The sequence below is a fragment of the Orcinus orca genome, chromosome 8 (genome assembly GCF_937001465.1).
Source record: "Orcinus orca chromosome 8, mOrcOrc1.1, whole genome shotgun sequence".
In the NCBI taxonomy this organism is placed as follows: Eukaryota; Metazoa; Chordata; class Mammalia; order Artiodactyla; family Delphinidae; genus Orcinus; species Orcinus orca.
The window spans coordinates 14,094,969-14,112,529 of NC_064566.1; the positions used below are offsets into that span (position 1 = coordinate 14,094,969).

The following is a 17,561-nucleotide window of genomic DNA, read 5'->3' on the forward strand; positions in this document are numbered from 1 at the left end:
AATGGAATTGTAAAAAGTTTAGAAGTGTATTTCATTTTAACAAATATAGGAGTTAGAAGTGGACCCTATAGCCTCTTTGGGGTTGATTTAAAGAATTACACAATTTTGAAAATCATTTTGTCCCTGCCTGATTTGTAAAAGGTGGGCTACTTATGACAGGGCTGAACTCCTGTTACACTTGTGCAGGAACCTGTCCAGTTCATGATGCATTAGCTACTTTGTAGAGAGATGCTGCCATCGACCCTCCATTGCTTTTCCTCTCCCCTCTTCTTTACAGTCTTTTATGTCTGTACTGTGCCTATGCTATTCCCTGTCTGCTGTGCATCACTCCCTCCAAAGCAACCACCATCTTACTCTATTTCTCTTCAAAACAAAACATCATTGTAATTATTAGTTTTTAAACAGAGAGAGCTGTTATCAATACCTTAAGGCTTAACAGTTTGTGGACCTCTCCATTTTGGGCCCTCAGCCAGGAGTTGAATAATAGCTTAAAATCACTTCCAAAGTAACTGAGTATTTGTGAAACATTTCATGTCTGGACTAAGGGAGAGAATAGAAAAAGACCTTTTTACCTCAAAAGTTGCTGTATTTTCTGGTAGGGGGTGAGATGGGATCATAGAGGGGGAGGGGGAAGCCTTGTTAACTTAACTAAGATAAAGGAAATAGGAAGCATTAATTTGTTAGACTGCCCTTTGTAGTCCTATGGGCCTAATTGGAGAAAGAAAATGGAAATGTTGGTGTTGCTCATTCTGAAAGTATTTTGATTTATTAGTAGAGAGAGGACTGGTAGAATTTCTTTCTTTAGTTTGTAAAATACAAAATATGGTTATGATACCTTGTTATCAGGCATTGATTGCTTTCATTTCATTGTTGGAATTTGCACAATAGCAGACCTATTGTGCAAGTAGCAACACATTTCAGATTTTTTTGTAGTGATTTTGAACTGTTAACTGAATTGTTTTGGTAAGAAAAGTAAAAATTGGAAATCAGCTTTAGTTACATGTAATGGCTATCTTGGTTTTAAATTTGGTGGCTTCTAAGATCTGTACCAGGCATTTAATCCATTATTCAGTTACACATAGAGAAAAACATATTTGAGACAAGAGCTTTAACTTTATAGGATTTAAAAAAAAATTCTTCTTATGGAAATTTAAAAACATACACAGAAGTAGAGTGAATAATATTAACAAACCCCACGTACCTGTTAACCGAACTTCAACAATTACCTGTATTTTGCCGAACTTTACAGTATGTGAAACATAACAAGGAAAGTAATTTTATGTTTTTAGAGCATGTATTACAAGTAGATATGTTGGTATACTCAAGGGAAAAGTATGTGTGCCAGAATGTTAACTCTTCATGCACTGTCAGTTTAACAGTGGTAATCATCTTTTAGGGTAATGTTGCTTTCATTAGTTTTTTGACTTATTGAAGATATCTGAGCCACCATCAACTTGATGGAGAACCATGTCTGCTGGAAAGATTTTAGCTTTCTTCTCTATCTTTAGAAACTCAAGATTATTAGTTTTGAATTTACTGTTCTTATGAGTTGCATTTAATTTTATGTGCCCTTGCCTCTCTGCAATGTTTGTGTGGACCACCGGTAATGATCATTTCTAGAGTATGTCAGGCAATATTTAAGTCAACTTAAAGTGGAAATCACTAAACCCTGTTCTATACTTTATCCTGCATATTCTATTTCTATTTTACCCAAATGTATATATTGATTGACTAGGGAATACATATTATAACTTGTGAAAGTTTGTTGAGGAGGGAATTTTGAATGTCTGCTATCCCTGGACCTGGTAACAGTTTTTAGGATGTTAGAACTTAAGTTATTGTTTGTTTCTCTTTGGAGGGGTAGTAAGTTGTGCGTGTGTCTCCAGTTGTGGGTCCTGATCATTAGTAGTTACTGCAAGGTGATGGTAGCCTTATTTCTAAATTTCCTTGCTTTTATTAGTTTAAATTAGACCCATAGGGGTAATTATTCCACGCTGATGCATGAGGAAGCATACATAGTCATTGGTGGTTGTGCATCTAAACCCCTGTACAGTGCATTGGAAAGATATCTTTTAACATTATGATGCTGTTTGGAATACTTGGTGAAAGGAGTGTACTTATTTAACAGGACTCTTAATAAGCTCCCACTATACCAAAGATATCTTTTAAAAAATTATACTTACGAAGACTTTGTAGTATTCCCCAGTAGAGTTCATCTAGAGCAGCAAAACCTTTCTAAAATAAAACTTATTCCTTTAACCGGTATTCATTTAAGTGGGTTTCTCTGTACTTGGTTTCCATGGAAATAGCGAATAGCTAACGTTATTTATAAGGTAGAAGTAAAATAGGGTGCCTAATGGGACCCCATGCTGCTCTGATGAAGAGACTTAGGAAAAAAATCCATGCTCATGGGATTTTTTTTTTAAACAAGGTTAATGGAAGCCCTGATTTCAGTCTTCTGTAACAGAACATATTTTTGGTTTTAAAGGCTAGCATTAATATCAAGCAAACTTCTTTTCTGGTCTGTATTGCTTTCACTTTCAAGTTTTAGGACCACTTACTTATCAGCATGATTGAGGCTTTATGCTTCAGACTCATGTTTCGCTGTGGTTTTTGTTTCAAAAGTTAAAATCCCCAGCATATTGTAGCTGTTTCAATTTCTCACTGACATTTCAAAGTACAGATAAAAAGCTAAATGTTCATTAATGATAGCAGTGATGGTAAAGAATCAATACGTTGGACTACATAGTTTTGTTTTTGTTTTTTTTTTTTAATGTGAATGTTATGGAACCATTTAGTTTTCAGGCCTTAAGTCAGGGTTCTTTTTCATTAGTGTTGTAGAGCTAAACCTATGTAGTTAGAGAGAAAATATTCTAATTTTCTGTGGGAGATGGAAATGGGGAAAATCTTAATTTCTCTTTCTTTAAAAAGTGGATTGGGCTTCCCTGGTGGCGCAGTGGTTGAGAGTCCGCCTGCCGATGCAGGGGACACGGGTTCGTGCCCCGGTTCGGGAAGATCCCACATGCCGTGGAGCCTGCGCGTCCGTAGCCTGTGCTCCGCAACGGGAGAGGCCGCAACAGTGAGAGGCCCGCATACCGCCAAAAAAAAAAAAAAAAAAAAAAAAAAAAAAAAAGTGGATTGTTGCCAAAGCCTTTTAAGTGAAATAAATGTTAGTTCTTTTAGTCTTTGAATGGGGATTTGGGATAAACCTTGGCTTTTTCCTCACTGCTGCAGTAAGGCCTACTCTTAGTTTTCTAGGCTTACAGCAAAGCCTTGTGTTTCTTAAGCCCCTTCATGTGAAAGAATATCATTCCCTTTGTGTTTGTGATTGATGTGTGTGTACGTGTGTGTGTGTGTGTGTGTGTCTCACTAATTTTTTTATAGCCTGAAAGGCACCTGCTCATTTTTTAGCCTGGTGGGTACAGCGGTGCCATATATATATATATATATATATATATATATATATATATATATATATACACACACACACATATATAAAAATAAATAAATTTATTTATTTATTTATGGCTGCGTTGGGTCTTTGTTGCTATGCGTGGGCTTTCTCTAGTTTTTTTTTTTATCATATGGTTTTTATTCTTCAATTTGTTAATATGGTGTATCACATTGATTGATTTGCATATATTGAAGGATCCTTGCATCCCTGGGATAAATCCCACTTGATCACGGTGTATCATCCTTTTAATGTGTTGTTGGATTCTGTTTGCTAGTATTTTGTTGAGGATTTTTGCATCTATATTCATCAGTGATATTGGTCTGTAATTTTCTTTTTTTGTAGTATCTTTGTCTGGTTTTGGGATCAGGGTGATGGTGGCCTCATAGAATGAGTTTGGGAGTGTTCCTTCCTCTGCAATTTTTTGGAAGAGTTTGAGAAGGATGGGTGTTAGCTCTTCTCTAAATGTTTGATAGAATTCACCTGTGAAGCCATCTGGTCCTGGACTTTTGTTTGTTGGAAGATTTTTAATCACAGTTTCAATTTCATTACTTGTGATTGGTCTGTTCATATTTTCTGTTTCTTCCTGATTAAGTCTTGGAAAGTTATACCTTTCTAAGAATTTGTCCATTTCTTCCAGGTTGTCCATTTTATTGGCATAGAGTTGCCTGTAGTAGTCTCTTAGGATGCTTTGTATTTCTGCGGTGTCTGTTGTAACTTCTCCTTTTTCATTTCTAATTTTATTGATTTGAGTCCTCTCCCTCTTTTTCTTGATGAGTCTGGCTAATGGTTTATCAATTTTGTTTATCTTCTCAAAGAAATAGCTTTTAGTTTTATTGATCTTTGCTATTATTTTCTTTGTTTCTGTTTCATTTATTTCTGCTCTGATCTTTATGATTTCTTTCCTTCTGCCAACTTTGGGTTTTGTTTGTTCTTCTTTCTCTAGCTCCTTTAGGTGTAAGGTTAGATTGTTTACTTGAGATTTTTCTTGTTTCTTGAGGTAGACTTGTATAGCTATAAACTTCCCTGTTAGAACTGCTTTTGCTGCATCCCATAGGTTTTGGATCGTCGTGTTTTCATTGTCATTTGTCTCTAGGTATTTTTTGATTTCTTCAGTGATCTCTTGGTTATTTAGTAACGTATTGTTTAGCCTCCATGGGTTTGTGTTTTTTACGTTTTTTTCCCTGTAATTCATTTCTAATCTCATAGCATTGTGGTCAGATAAGATGCTTGATATGATTTCAATTTTCTTAAATTTACTGAGGCTTGATTTGTGACCCAAGATGTGATCTATCCTGGAGAACGTTCCGTGCACACTTGAGAAGAAAGTGTAATCTGCTGTTTTTGGATGGAATGTCCTATAAATATCAATTAAATCTGTCTGGTCTATTGTATCATTTAAAGCTTGTGTTTCCTTATTAATATTCTGTCTGGATGATCTGTCCATTGGTGTAAGTGAGGTGTTAAAGTCCCCCACTATTATTATGTTACTGTCGATTTCCTCTTTTATAGCTGTTAGCAGTTGCCTTATGTATTGAGGTGCTCCTATGTTGGGTGCATACATATTTATAATTGTTATATCTTCTTCTTGGATTGATCCCTTGATCATTATGTAGTGTCCTTCCTTGTCTCTTGTAACATTCTTTATTTTAAAGTCTATTTTATCTAATATGAGTATAGCTACTCCAGCTTTCTTTTGATTTCCATTTGCATGGAATATCTTTTTCCATCCCCTCACTTTCAGTCTGTATGTGTCCCTAGGTCTGAAGTGGGTCTCTTGTATACAGCATATATGTGGGTCTTGTTTTTGTATCCATTCAGCAGGCCTGTGTCTTTCGGTTGGAGCATTTAATCCATTCATGTTTAAGGTAATTATAGATATGTATGTTCCTATGACCATTTTCTTAATTGTTTTGGGTTTGTTTTTGTAGATCCTTTTCTTCTCTTGTTTTTCCCACTTAGAGAAGTTCCTTTAGCATTTGTTGTACAGCTGGTTTGGTGGTGCTGAATTCTCTTAGCTTTTGCTTGTCTGTAAAGCTTTTGATTTCTCCATCGAATCTGAATGAAATCCTTGCCAGGTAGAGTAATCTTGGTTGTAGTTCTTCCCTTTCATCACTTTAAGTATATCATGCCACTCCCTTCTGGCTTGTAGAGTTTCTGCTGAGAAATCAGCTGTTAACCTTATGGGAGTTCCCTTGTATGTTATTTTTCGTTTTTCCCTTGCTACTTTCAATAATTTTTCTTTGTCTTTAATTTTTGCCGGTGTGATTACTGTGTGTCTCAGTGTGTTTCTCCTTGGGTTTATCTTGTATGGGACTCGCTGTGCTTCCTGGACTTGGGTGGCTATTTCCTTTCCCATGTTAGGTCAGTTTTTGACTATAATCTCTTCAAATATTTTCTCTGGTCCTTTCTCTCTCTCTTCTCCTTCTGGGACCCCTATAATGCGATGTTGTTGTGTTTGATGTTGTCCCAGAGGTCTCTTAGGCTGTCTTCATTTCTTTTCATTCTTTTTATTCTGTTCCACAGCACTGAATTCCACCATTCTGTCTTCTAGCTCACTTATCCATTCTTCTGCCTCAGTTATTCTGCTACTGATTCCTTCTAGTGTAGTTTTCATTTCAGTTATTGTATTGTTCATCTCTGTTTGTTTGTTCTTTAATTCTTCTAGGTCTTGTTAAACATTTCTTGCATCTTCTCGATCTTTGCCTCTATTGTTTTTCTGAGGTCCTGGATCATCTTCACTGTCATTATTCTGAGTTCTTTTTCTGGAAGGTTGCCTGTCTCCACTTCATTTAGTTCTTTTTCTGGGGTTTTATCTTGTTCCTTCATCTGGTACATAGCCCTCTGCCTTTTCATCTTGTTTATCTTTCTGTGAATGTGGTTTTTGTTCCACAGGCTGCAGGATTGTAGTTCTTCTTGCTTTGGCTCTCTGCCCTCTGGTCAGTTGCGGCGAGTGGGGGCTACTCTTTGTTGTGGTGCGTGAACTTCTCATTGCAGTGGCTTTTATTTGTTTCGGAGTATGGACTCTAGGCACCCGGGCTTCAGTAGTTGTGCCACGTGGGCTCAGTAGTTGTGGCTCGTGGGCTCAGTAGTTGTGGCTCGTGGGCTCTAGAGCGCAGGCTCAGTAGTTGTGGCGCATGGGCTTAGTTGCTCCGTGGCATGTGGAATCTTCCTGGACCAGGGCTCAAGCCCGTGCCCCCTGCATTGGCAGGCGGATTCTTAACCGCTGCACCACCAGGGAAGTCCCAGCAGTGTTGTATTGAGAAATGAGGCAGTATGGAACACAGTAAGGTGCTATGATTTTTATTTAGTTCGTTTTGGTCCTCCTTGGCAGCTTGTGATTGTTATCCGTCTGTCTGGAAGTGCTTTGTGATTATTCCTGGCTATCAGTGCAGCAGGAGTTTTCTTCTGTGTTTTAAAGGCAAGGATTGAAGTGTACTTAGGGCTCCATCAGGGGAGGAGTTTTTGTTTTGTTGTGGGATGTGTGTGTGTGTGTGTGTGTGTGTGTGTGTGTGTGTGTGTTTCTTTGGACAAGCTGCTGCTGCAGTTGTTTTAATCCTGTTGAATATTTGTGTGAGGTGTTTTATCTACAGCAGTTCACTAGTTTTTTTCTGTGCATATTGGTGCTATTTTTAAAAATTTCCTTTATGTGGTAATTGTTCTTCTAGTTTAGCTTTTTTTCGTATATTTTTAAAATTAGGTGTTTACCAATGACCTTCCTTAGTGAGTTTTACTTGAATTATATTTGTGCTTTGGAGACATAGGAATTGGGGTCTATTATCCCATCTCTGAGAGAACAAGTCCCATTAGTTGCAGTTAGTGCAACAGAAAGAGTTTTCACAGATGCACTGCTGGGCGTTGATCCTCCTCTTTGGTGCCTATGGTTTACACCCAGAACTCCCATTAATGTTAATAGGAGGCCCTTGCTTAAATCCCTATACACCAAGAGAAATCCAAACTCTTTTGTAATGCTGTATAGATATCTCAGTTATTTTTTTTGTTGATGGTAAGAGTTTTGGTCCTGAGGTTAACTGATTATTAAGATAAGAGTTTGAGTTGTCTTGGGATATGGGGTGATTTACTAAGTCTGATCTGTAATTAAGGTTATGTTATGATGATTAGACTCAGAAAACATTTATACCTTTGTGAACTGTGGAAGCTTGTGGATAAGAATTTTTGTACTTTATAACATGATGAAGCAAGATTTCTTCTTTGCATTTATTTTTCTTAATACTTATCCACTACAAAATAAATGATTTTACAAGTTTTTGTACATATTGTAAGAACTTAGTAGAAATTATTTTTTTTATTTGTAAGCCTTTCCACAATTACTCTCTAGCATTTTAAGTCAGCTAATGCTGCTCACGTTTTTCAAGCATATAGGAGCTAATAATCTGCACTGTCTTAGCGCGTGGACATTGCAATCACTGGTCAAGGATTAGATAATCACTGTTTACTATACTTATCTGAATTTTTGGATTTTTGTTACTTTGTGTATAGTCTCATGGAAGGATTCCTGGATTGAGAGCAGTGAATCTGGGTTTTAGACTGGGCTTTGCCTCTTACAATCTTTATAGCTTGTGGCTAGACATCTAGACTTTTTGGACCACTGTTCTTGAAATGAAGGTATGGATCTGGCACTCTGGGGTGTCCATTCTAGCTTTAGGCTGTTTGAAGGCCCACTTTCCCAGGTACCAAAGGAAACAGAGGACTGCAAGGCAACGGTTCCTAATCCTGGCTGTCCATCAGAATCTTCTGGGGGAAATTTAAATAAAATATAGATACCTGGGCTCCAAATCAGACATAATGAATTCAGAATCTTTAAGGGTAGGGCATGTGACTCTATATATTTTTTGAAGTTTTAGAGTTATCCCGATTCTAAGTTTGAGAACTACTGGTGCAAGACATTATTTCTATTCTACTTGTGTGTGTGTGTCTAGTTAGGGAAATACGACAGGTAAGTAACAGTGTGAGACAATATGTGGTTAAATTCTAAGATGAATGAGAGAGATGATAAACAGTTTGAGAATTCAAAGAAGGGAGAACTGGGAGTTGGGAAGGTCTCCATTAATCATGAGTCTTTATCTGGACCCTAATGACTGGGTGGGATTTGGATAGGCAGAGAAAAGGTAAAAAAAAGGGTATTCTTGGTATAAGAAAGAGCATCCCCCAAGTGAAAGTTTGGGGAGGAGAACAATTCTGATGAATATTTTAGTCCTTTAGTATTCTACTCTTGCAACTGCTATAGATTTCCTAAACATTTGAGGGAGTGAGCTGTGAAGATATTTGATGGGAGAGAGTGTTCCAGGAGAGTCCTGTGAAGGAAACTTGTTTGGAGTTTCAGAAGTACAAAACAGAGGCCAGTGGCTGGAGCAGACTGAGCAATGGGGAGAGGGAAGGAGATGAGGTCTGAGAGTAACAGAGGCCCAAATCACTTAGAGCCTTGTGGGCCATTGTAAAAGACTTCTGCTTTTTCTCTAAGTGTCATGGGAAGCCATTAGAGGATTTTGAGCAGAGGAGTAACTAGCTCTGTCTTGGATTTTAAAAAGGTCACTCTGGCTACTGACAGAATAGACTCTGGGGGGCAAAGGTGGTTGTGGGGAGGCCAGTTAGGAGGCTGTTGCAGTAATGCAGGTGAAAGATGATGGTGACTTGGACCAAGGAAGTGGAAGTATATTGGAGACAAGTGGTCAAAGTCCATGTATTTTGAAGGCAGAGGCAAGATGGTCAGTTACAGGATTGGATGTACAGTGTGAGAAAGAGAGGAGTCAATGATGACTTTAAGGTTTTGACTGAAGGGATAGAGTTGCCATTTTTTGAAATGGGGATGACTCTGGGGAGGAGGTTGGGGGACAGGCAGTCAAGAGTTTAGTTTTGGACTTGCTGAGCTTGAGGAGCCAATTTGACAGGTGTTGAACGGGCAGTTTGATATATGAGTTTGGAAATCAGGGGAAAGGTCTGGGCTAGGTACAAATTTGGGAGTCACCAGTACAGATCCTTTTATATAGCTATGAGACTACATGAGCTTACCTAATGGGAAGAGTTCCAAGAACCGAGCCTTGGGGCACTTCAACATTTTGAGGTCTTGAGAGATGAGAAAGAACTAGTGAAGGAAACCCAGAAGAGTGGCTAGAGAGATTAGGAAAAAAATTGAGGGTGAGTGGTGTCCTGGGAGTCAAGAGAAGAAAGGATTTCAGGAAGGAAGAATGGTCAACTAGGTGAAATAATACTGTTTGAACAGAGAAATGAGGGCTGAGACTTTACTGTTGAGTTTAGCAACAGGGGGGTCACTGGTGATCTTAACAAAATTGAAGGAGGCAAAAGCCCTAATGGAGTGGGTGCAGTAGAGAATGAGAGGAGAGGAACTAGGGACAGTGACTTTGGTTAACTGTTTCAGGTAGTTTTGCTATAAATGGGAGTGTAGATGTGGGACAATAACTAGAGAAGTATATGGAGTCACGGGAGGCTTTTTTTTTAGACAAAGGAAACAAAATGATCCAGTAATGGAAAAATTGATGCTTCTTGAGAGCGAGGGGAGAAGTGCTAGAGTGATGCCCATGAGAGGGTAAGGTTAAGAGGGATGGGGGCAAGAGGGATGATTATGATACTGAGGCCTAAAGGACTAAATCTCATTTAGCAGGATTCTGCTTTTTCTTCTGAGCATTTTTTGCCTTTAAATTTATTTCAAACTTACTATATTGTTAGAATTAGGAAAGGCAGATAAAAAGCAGTAAAATTTACTGTATATAAAATTAGTGTATCAACTTGGTGTAGTAGAAGAGATTGAATCTTCTGCGTACGGTGACATTTTAAAGTGTCTTTGAATGACAATTATCTGTGCTATTCTAGTCCCTTATCAAAATTTATGATTGAGCACAGACTATAAACTTAATTGTTCAAAATTTGTAATGGGGTGGATTTTAGCCTAATTTAAAACATGATCTTGTGTTGAACTTTTTCTCTGCAAAATTTGTTTATTGTTTAATGTATAGTCTTTATACACAAAGGTTTTAGATGTTTTACAAAAGGTACTTACAAAGTAGTTATTAATCCCTTTTGATTTATTGATGATATTTTAAATTTTACAACCACATCAGAAATTTGAATGATTCATTTCTTTACCAGCTCTGATTAAAGCAGGTACTTGTGAAGTTCTGGAGAGGAGGTGAACAATCTTCAGTTTGCAAAAAATCACATGAAGTTATGTTAGCAAGATGGTATTCCTCTCTAAAAGCAAAAATAATTTCATTTACTCCAATTTATGTGTTTTGAATGTATTTTTCAAGAACAAGTCTATATTTTAAAAATTTAATAAGCAAATAAGGCAAAAAATTTGAACTACCTTAGCTACAAGTGTGAAATATGAGAAACAAATTAAGTGGACTTTGAATCAGCTTAACATGAGGAAATCAAACTTGTATTTCAGTTTTATATATTTTGCATATGGATAGTGTAAAAAGTACAAATTTATATGTAGATCTTTTTTGCTGCTAACTCATTTTTATTAAATTACAGAAATAGAATATATATATATATTTAAAATCAGTATCCCAACGGTAGTCAATAATCAGTGTTTAGAAGGAACACTTTGGTAGTTCTGATGCACAGTGTTTAAGAATCACCAGTCTAAAAATAATTTACTCTTTTCTGGGTATCTGAACCTCTGCGAATCTTATTTAAGTTGTGGGTCCTCTTCCCAGAATTCTCATACATTCAAAATTTAGCATATAGTATCATGGAGTTGGCAAACCCCTCTGAAGCCTATTCACGGGGATCCCTTAGGCATAAAGGATCTCAGGTTTTAAAACCTGCCCTAGATAGTTTACTTATGTGATTTTTCTTTAAAACTTTATATGAAGATTTTCCCAAAAGTATTTGGTCAGCATTTATTGTAGTTTTTTTCTTAGGAGAGTAACTGCTACAGCTGTTTAAGAGGAAGTGAGGTCTAGTGGAAAGGCCAGTTCAGTCAAAGGAATCTCAGGATCTGTAGATTTCTCTCCAGCTTTACTACCAGCTAGCTGTGTAACCTTCCGGGAAGTCAGTTAACCTCTCGGGCTTTGATTTCCAATGTGATTTCTGCAGTCCCTGCAAGCAGTTTTATGAGTAGTTTCATGATATCATGGCAAAATTCCTTGTCAATTAGGGATTGACTCTGCTGTTTATTTTTGGAGAAAATGCCCCAGAGATAAGGTGCATCCATTGTCCCTTTTTACTGAATATGATTTTCAGAAGAGTTTATTTGACTATACTTTCTCAGATGCCATATGAGTAAAAGTTAAAATCCTAACCCCACCCTGATCATTTTGAGTTTCAACATATTTTATATATTCTGGGTATAAGCCATTGTTATTATATGTATTGCAGTTATAATCTTCAGTTCTGTGGATTGCTTTTTCATTCTCGTAAGGGTTTTTTTGGGGTTTTTTGGGTGAACAGAAGTTCTTAATTTTAATTTGATCCAATTTATCTGTCTTTTCATTATATTTTAAAATGACAGTATTTTACTTCCTAATCAACTGTTTTTATCCAAAGTCATTCATTTAACAAATAATGCTGTGGGAGATCGATGCATAATTATCCCCAGCATGAAAGAGCTAATAAGAAATGCCTAATAGGGAAAATAAGCCTGCAACAGAGAGTTAAGAGTCCACTCAGTGAATTCATTCATTTAACAAATATTTACTGAGCATTTACTTCATGTTTTTGTTTGTTTGTTTGTTTCGGCTGCACCGTGCGGCTTGTGGGATCTTAGTTCCCCGACCAGGGATTGAACCTGTGCCCCCTGCAGTGGAAGCATGGAGTCCTAACCATTAGACCACCAGGGAATTCCCAAGAACCCACTTGTTAATAACCACATCATTCTACAGATTTTTGCATCATTTTTCTTTTGGTTGGGAGTCATTCTAATCTTGGTGATTAAAATTGCCATTTATATGGACTTTAGAACTTTAAAAAGTGCTGCTGCTAAAAGAAAGGCAGGATAAAACAGCAAATTGGATTTCTTTTGGAAATGAATGTTAACTGCATGAATCGGGGCCCTTTAAAATTATTTTACTGTGTGTTTGGTATGACTGTACATGATTAAATAAAAATTTATAATTTGGATGACATGAAGATTTTTTGAAATATCCCTTAAGGAAATGAGAATTTACATTATACCTATTGGAGTAACATAAGTCAACAAATGTACTGTGTTTAAAGCATAAGGATGATTCAGGTTTGGAACATGGTATGTGGAGTTTAAATAATTTAATACTTTAATACTAAGGGAAAAGTTTTAATATTTGCTTCCTAAATTTTTTTTTTTAACTAAAAAAGAAGTTTGGGGCAAGGAAGAGTTAAAAATAAATAAACAATATAGCCTGACATGACCTTGAAATTAACTTAATGGAGTATAGTTAATCTTAAAAAAAAAAACAACACACAGTTGATAAAAGCATCACTGAGCATTGGATTGAGATCCCAAAACCTTGATTTTCTTTCTGGCTCAATCACTGATTAACTGTGTGGCATAGGGAAAGTCACTTTTGTGTTATGTGGTTTACAGTTTCAGGTGGTGAGACTTTAAGATTGTGAATGAAAAATTAAATTATGACTATACATATAAAATGCTGTGAATTTTAAGCCTTATATAAAACAAATCCATTTCAAGATTAATTGAAAAAAGGCCTTTTAAGTAGACCAAACTAAGGGCCAGTGATGTTAGCCTAATTTGTAACATAGAGCAGCAAACAGTGAAAGTTCATTTGTTGGGGATGAGGGTTCTATTTCTGTGTTACTTAGATGAGGTGCATTTCATTTCTCTGTCTCTTAGGAAAGGGAAGCCGTCAACTACTTAGTTTTTCTTGTCTTGAAAAAGCTGTGGAAAAGTGAAAAAAACTGGAAAAAGAGATCTAACTGCCCTTGAATTCTTTCCTTGTTGTAAAAACTACCTATCTCTTTTTTTTTTTTTCTTTTGGTTTTAAAACTTTGGACATTTTTGTGTGTGTGTGGTTTTTTTTGTTGTTGCTGTTAAAAATCAGCTTTTGATGACATGTCATAAATCTGTGTTTGTAGTCTAATTCCATTTTCCCCTTCTTCTGTTGTAGGGAGCAAGAGAGCTGAAGGAGAGCCAGTTTCCCCAAAATTGGTAAGTGCTTTCTTCAGGCAGCCATAGTGTGCCTGATGCTAGTTGGATAATAATTCAAATGTTCAGTGATTTTTATTTTTTATTTTTGCAAAAAAAGCTCTCTCCCAGAAATGAGAATGAGGCTTTGCTGTTTGTACTGAGTGAAAGTGAATTTTTGTCTAATTTCACGTAGCCAAATCTCAAATGCATTTGTGTTCCTAATAATACTGCTAGGCATGCATGTTCCTGCATTCAGTAACCTCTTAAAATGTAACGGTCCCCTTTGCGAAAAATGTCCTTAATGCAGTGGTTAGGGCTAAAAATTTAAAAATCAGGAAATTCAAACGTTAAGCTTCCCATTGTGTTTTGTATTACTTAATATGCGTTAAATTTGATGGCCTTAGTATATGTGCAAAATGGCTAGGTTAATGTAACTATGGGAACCTTGACTTTGAAATTTGGGACTCTTAAGCATGTATATTACTAAATTTAATGTTGAGTTGGCTTCATGTCTGATATTGCATTTTCAGTGTGTGGTGTTTTGTATAATTCTTGAAGAGGAAAAAAAAGAGAGAAATGTAGCAGTGTGGGGCATAGAGGCAAACACATTTTTTTCCTAGTATCAACTTTAATGTCTACTTTAACAGCTTATAAATCATCACACTTAATCATTTCTTTGAATGTCTAATTCAGATTACACAGGGCAGTCCAGTGTCTAAAGACCAAACAAATATTAATCTTATTTGGAGAGCATGTATTATGATTAAAAAATTAAATTCAAACAAGATAACTGGAATAGGGTAGTCCCCTAATGCAAGACTACTCTTTTTTTTTTGTTTTAATTCTCTCTCATAGTAATTAATTTAGTGGGTGGAGTAGATATTTGGTTAAAGCTTCTTTTCATAATTATGGTCCTTGAGGTATCTCTTAACCTTTTGGGGACTGGGCTTTGAACGTGAAAGGGAGGCATTTGAACCAGTTAATCTTACATTTTACTACCATTTTATTCTACTTGCCTTTCTCTCATGGAACCACTTAAAATAATCAAGACCCTACAGCCCTTTACTCTGAGATGCGATGGAATCGTAGATTCTTAAAGAAGAAGGGACGTTAAGGGCCTTCTCTTTCAGCCTTTTACCAGGTGTGGCAATTTCTCCTCTTATGTCCCTGGCATATTGTTATTTGGTTACATACTGAACACTACATTAAAAAAAACTGTAGCTCATATTTTCTGTAATGTATTCCGAGGAACTCTAGTTCCACAGAAATTAATCAATATTATTGGGGTGGGGCGGGGGTGGGGAAAATGTTCTGTGGTCAAATAATTTGGAAAATGCTGCTTTAAACAAAGTTAAACAGGTTTCTTTACTGCAGGACTTCTCAGAACCTTTAATATGCTAATGTGCATTGTGAATCTCCAAGAGGGGGATATGATATGCAGCATTCTTGAATACTTCTATTGACAGGGAGCCCACTACCTCATAAGGTAACCCATTCCTTTTTTGTACAGCTCTAATCCTTAGCTCTTCCTTACACTGATCTGAAATCTCTCTCCCGTAACTTCCACTTCTCTTAAGTACTTATTGGTTATACTAAGACCACCACACCCTCTTATGTTATCCTTTGTGTAGTCATTATATATATGATTCTGGCCAGGCTTGTCTGGACTATTTTTTATCATTAAATAGCATTCTGGTAAATGTGGCAACCATTTCTAAAATCTCGACCTCATTGTCACTATGCTTCTATACTACTCTTCAGGCTCCTTCATTTTGAATTTCTATGAGTTTTTAAATATACTTCATCTTTCTTGTTGTTCGGTATGGTTGGGAAGATTTTAGTGCACATGCTTGATTTCTGTAAAGAAAGGCGAGAACTAGAAGAGTGTATGTGTGCCTACCAGGCCTGGGCGCAGGAAGCTGATGTAGAACCTGTATGTTAGAGTGAACACTGGTGGTAGGGAGAGGGGCAGGACACTGCAGCAGACCTGTGTAGGAGAGGGTGCTGTGGGGAAACCCTGACTCGACTGAAAATACCACACCCTTGTGTTGGAATGGTATGACTTGTGTAGGTGTTCCTTTTCTTTAGTGAGGACCTGGCCCCCTTGCCCCCAAAATAACCAGAGAAAAGGAAGATACGTATTTTATACCCAAAGACATCCATACATTCAGATACCATAAACCTAATTGTGTGTGTGTGTGTGTGTGTGCATATAAATTTATTTTAGTGGTTAGGAAACATCAGTCTTACTAGCTGAGGTGACTTTTGTCAACACCTGTAATAACAGGATTTGAGCATAGTAACCTTGCCAGATTCAGAGGGTGACCTCTAAAATCAAGCTCTTTGTGCAGCAGTGTTTTCTGTTGATCTGTAGAGTGTCACCAAAGAAATATCACCATGAAAATAAGAAAAACGTTACATTGTTTTTTAATGTCATTTTATTGATTCAAGTTAGTAAATGTTAGTTTTCAATAAGAGCTATTAAAATATTGTTTTTATTTTTGGCGTTTGTGATCATTTTTAGCACTAGTTAAAAGTTAAAGATACATTTTATGTCCTAGCACGTTAGATACATAGTAAGCAATAAGTATTTAGTACAAACTGAAACCTGATGTTTTAGTATTAGGCATCTGTCAAGTAAGGATACATAGATCTGTCAAGGCTTTCTACTTTTTCATATTTTAAAAACTTAATTAAACCTACTCTAAACACAATTTTGAGAGTATAGATCAAAAGTGGGGTCTTACACCAAGTAGATATATGGTATAGAGAACACTGAGTTGTTCATTTTTAAGGAATTCAGTCTGGGGGTACAATGTATTACAGACTTATTGTTAGTTAAAGAAACTTGGTTGGGGACTTCCCTGGTGGTCCAGTGGTAAAGAATCCACCTTCCAGTGCAGGGGACGAAGGTTGGATCCCTGGTTGGGAAACTAAAGATCCCATATGCCGCGGGGCAACTAAGCCCGTGCGCCACAACTACCGAGCTTGCGCGCCTCAATGAGAGAGCCTGCATGCCGAAAACTACAGCGCCCATGTGCTCTGGAGCCTGCGCACCACAACTAGAGAGAAGCCCACGTGTCGCAGTGAAAGATCCCACATGACTCAACGAAAATCTGCATTCTGCAACTAAGACCGGACGCAGAGAAAGAGAGAGAGAGAGGGAGGGAGGGAGGGAAGGAGGGAGGAAGGAAGGAAGAATTAAAAAAAAAGAAACTTGGTTGGTGAGTTGTTTTGATTGGAAAAAGCTTTGTATCAATTCAGGAACAGAGCAGTGATTTTTGGTAATAAATTCAGAATTAGAGCATCACTACATTATTAGAATCATAATGAAAGACCTAGAGGTCACATATCTCGAAGCAGAACTGTAACCAGAAAAAATAGTTAGAAGCCCCTTTCTTAGAGAATTTGAAAATAAGAAAGCCTACAGCCTTTCCAGCAATATGCTGTGTTGAGAAGTTGATATAAAAGTTTGTGTATGAATAAGAGTTAAATTAAGTATGTTAAGAATAGCATAGAATTTTACAGTTTACAAAGGGCTTTTCATATAACTTCACCTAATTTAAACCTCATAGCAATTTTATGAAATAGGTGATACCGTTTCCATTTTCCTGATTTATAAGCAAACAAACCTAAAGTTGAGAGTGGTTGCACAGTGAGTGGAATCAGGTTTTTTTTTTGTTTTTTTTTGAGACAGTGAATGTTCTTTCTAGACATTACATCTGCCTTTTTTTAGTGGGATTTGATTATTTTGTTTGTTAGGTTTGTGGAGTTTTAATTTATGTTTGGGGGTTTTTGTTATTTGAAGCTGGGAGGTTATTAGGTGTCCCGTTCGTTTGTACAGTTTTCAATATAACGAACGTTGGTATTTTGTGTTCGGCACTTGTCTTCTCTGGTGATAGTATTTAGAGCTGATGGGTGGTGAAAGGCATTGTACCTCAATAAACTGCTTTAGGAGTCTGTTCATATTTATGTTGCAGCAGCTGATATTTATAACTTACT

General features: G+C 36.9%; 1 protein-coding gene across 34 annotated transcripts in view; it reads left to right on the plus strand.

The window, feature by feature from the left end:
- PHF21A (PHD finger protein 21A) overlaps window positions 1–17,561 on the plus strand; it is a 194,510-nt gene that overhangs the window by 17,195 nt on the left and 159,754 nt on the right. For 13 of the 34 annotated variants that reach the window (XM_049713201.1, XM_049713200.1, XM_049713199.1 and 10 more), the window contains 2 exons: window positions 13,540–13,580; window positions 14,934–15,045. The gene's annotated coding sequence lies outside the window, so the exon portion shown is untranslated. Of the gene's footprint in view, window positions 1–13,539; window positions 13,581–14,608; window positions 14,701–14,933; window positions 15,046–17,561 lie in introns of all 34 variants that reach the window. The other 21 variants (XM_033411374.2, XM_033411519.2, XM_049713198.1 and 18 more) reach the window with 2 other exon arrangements.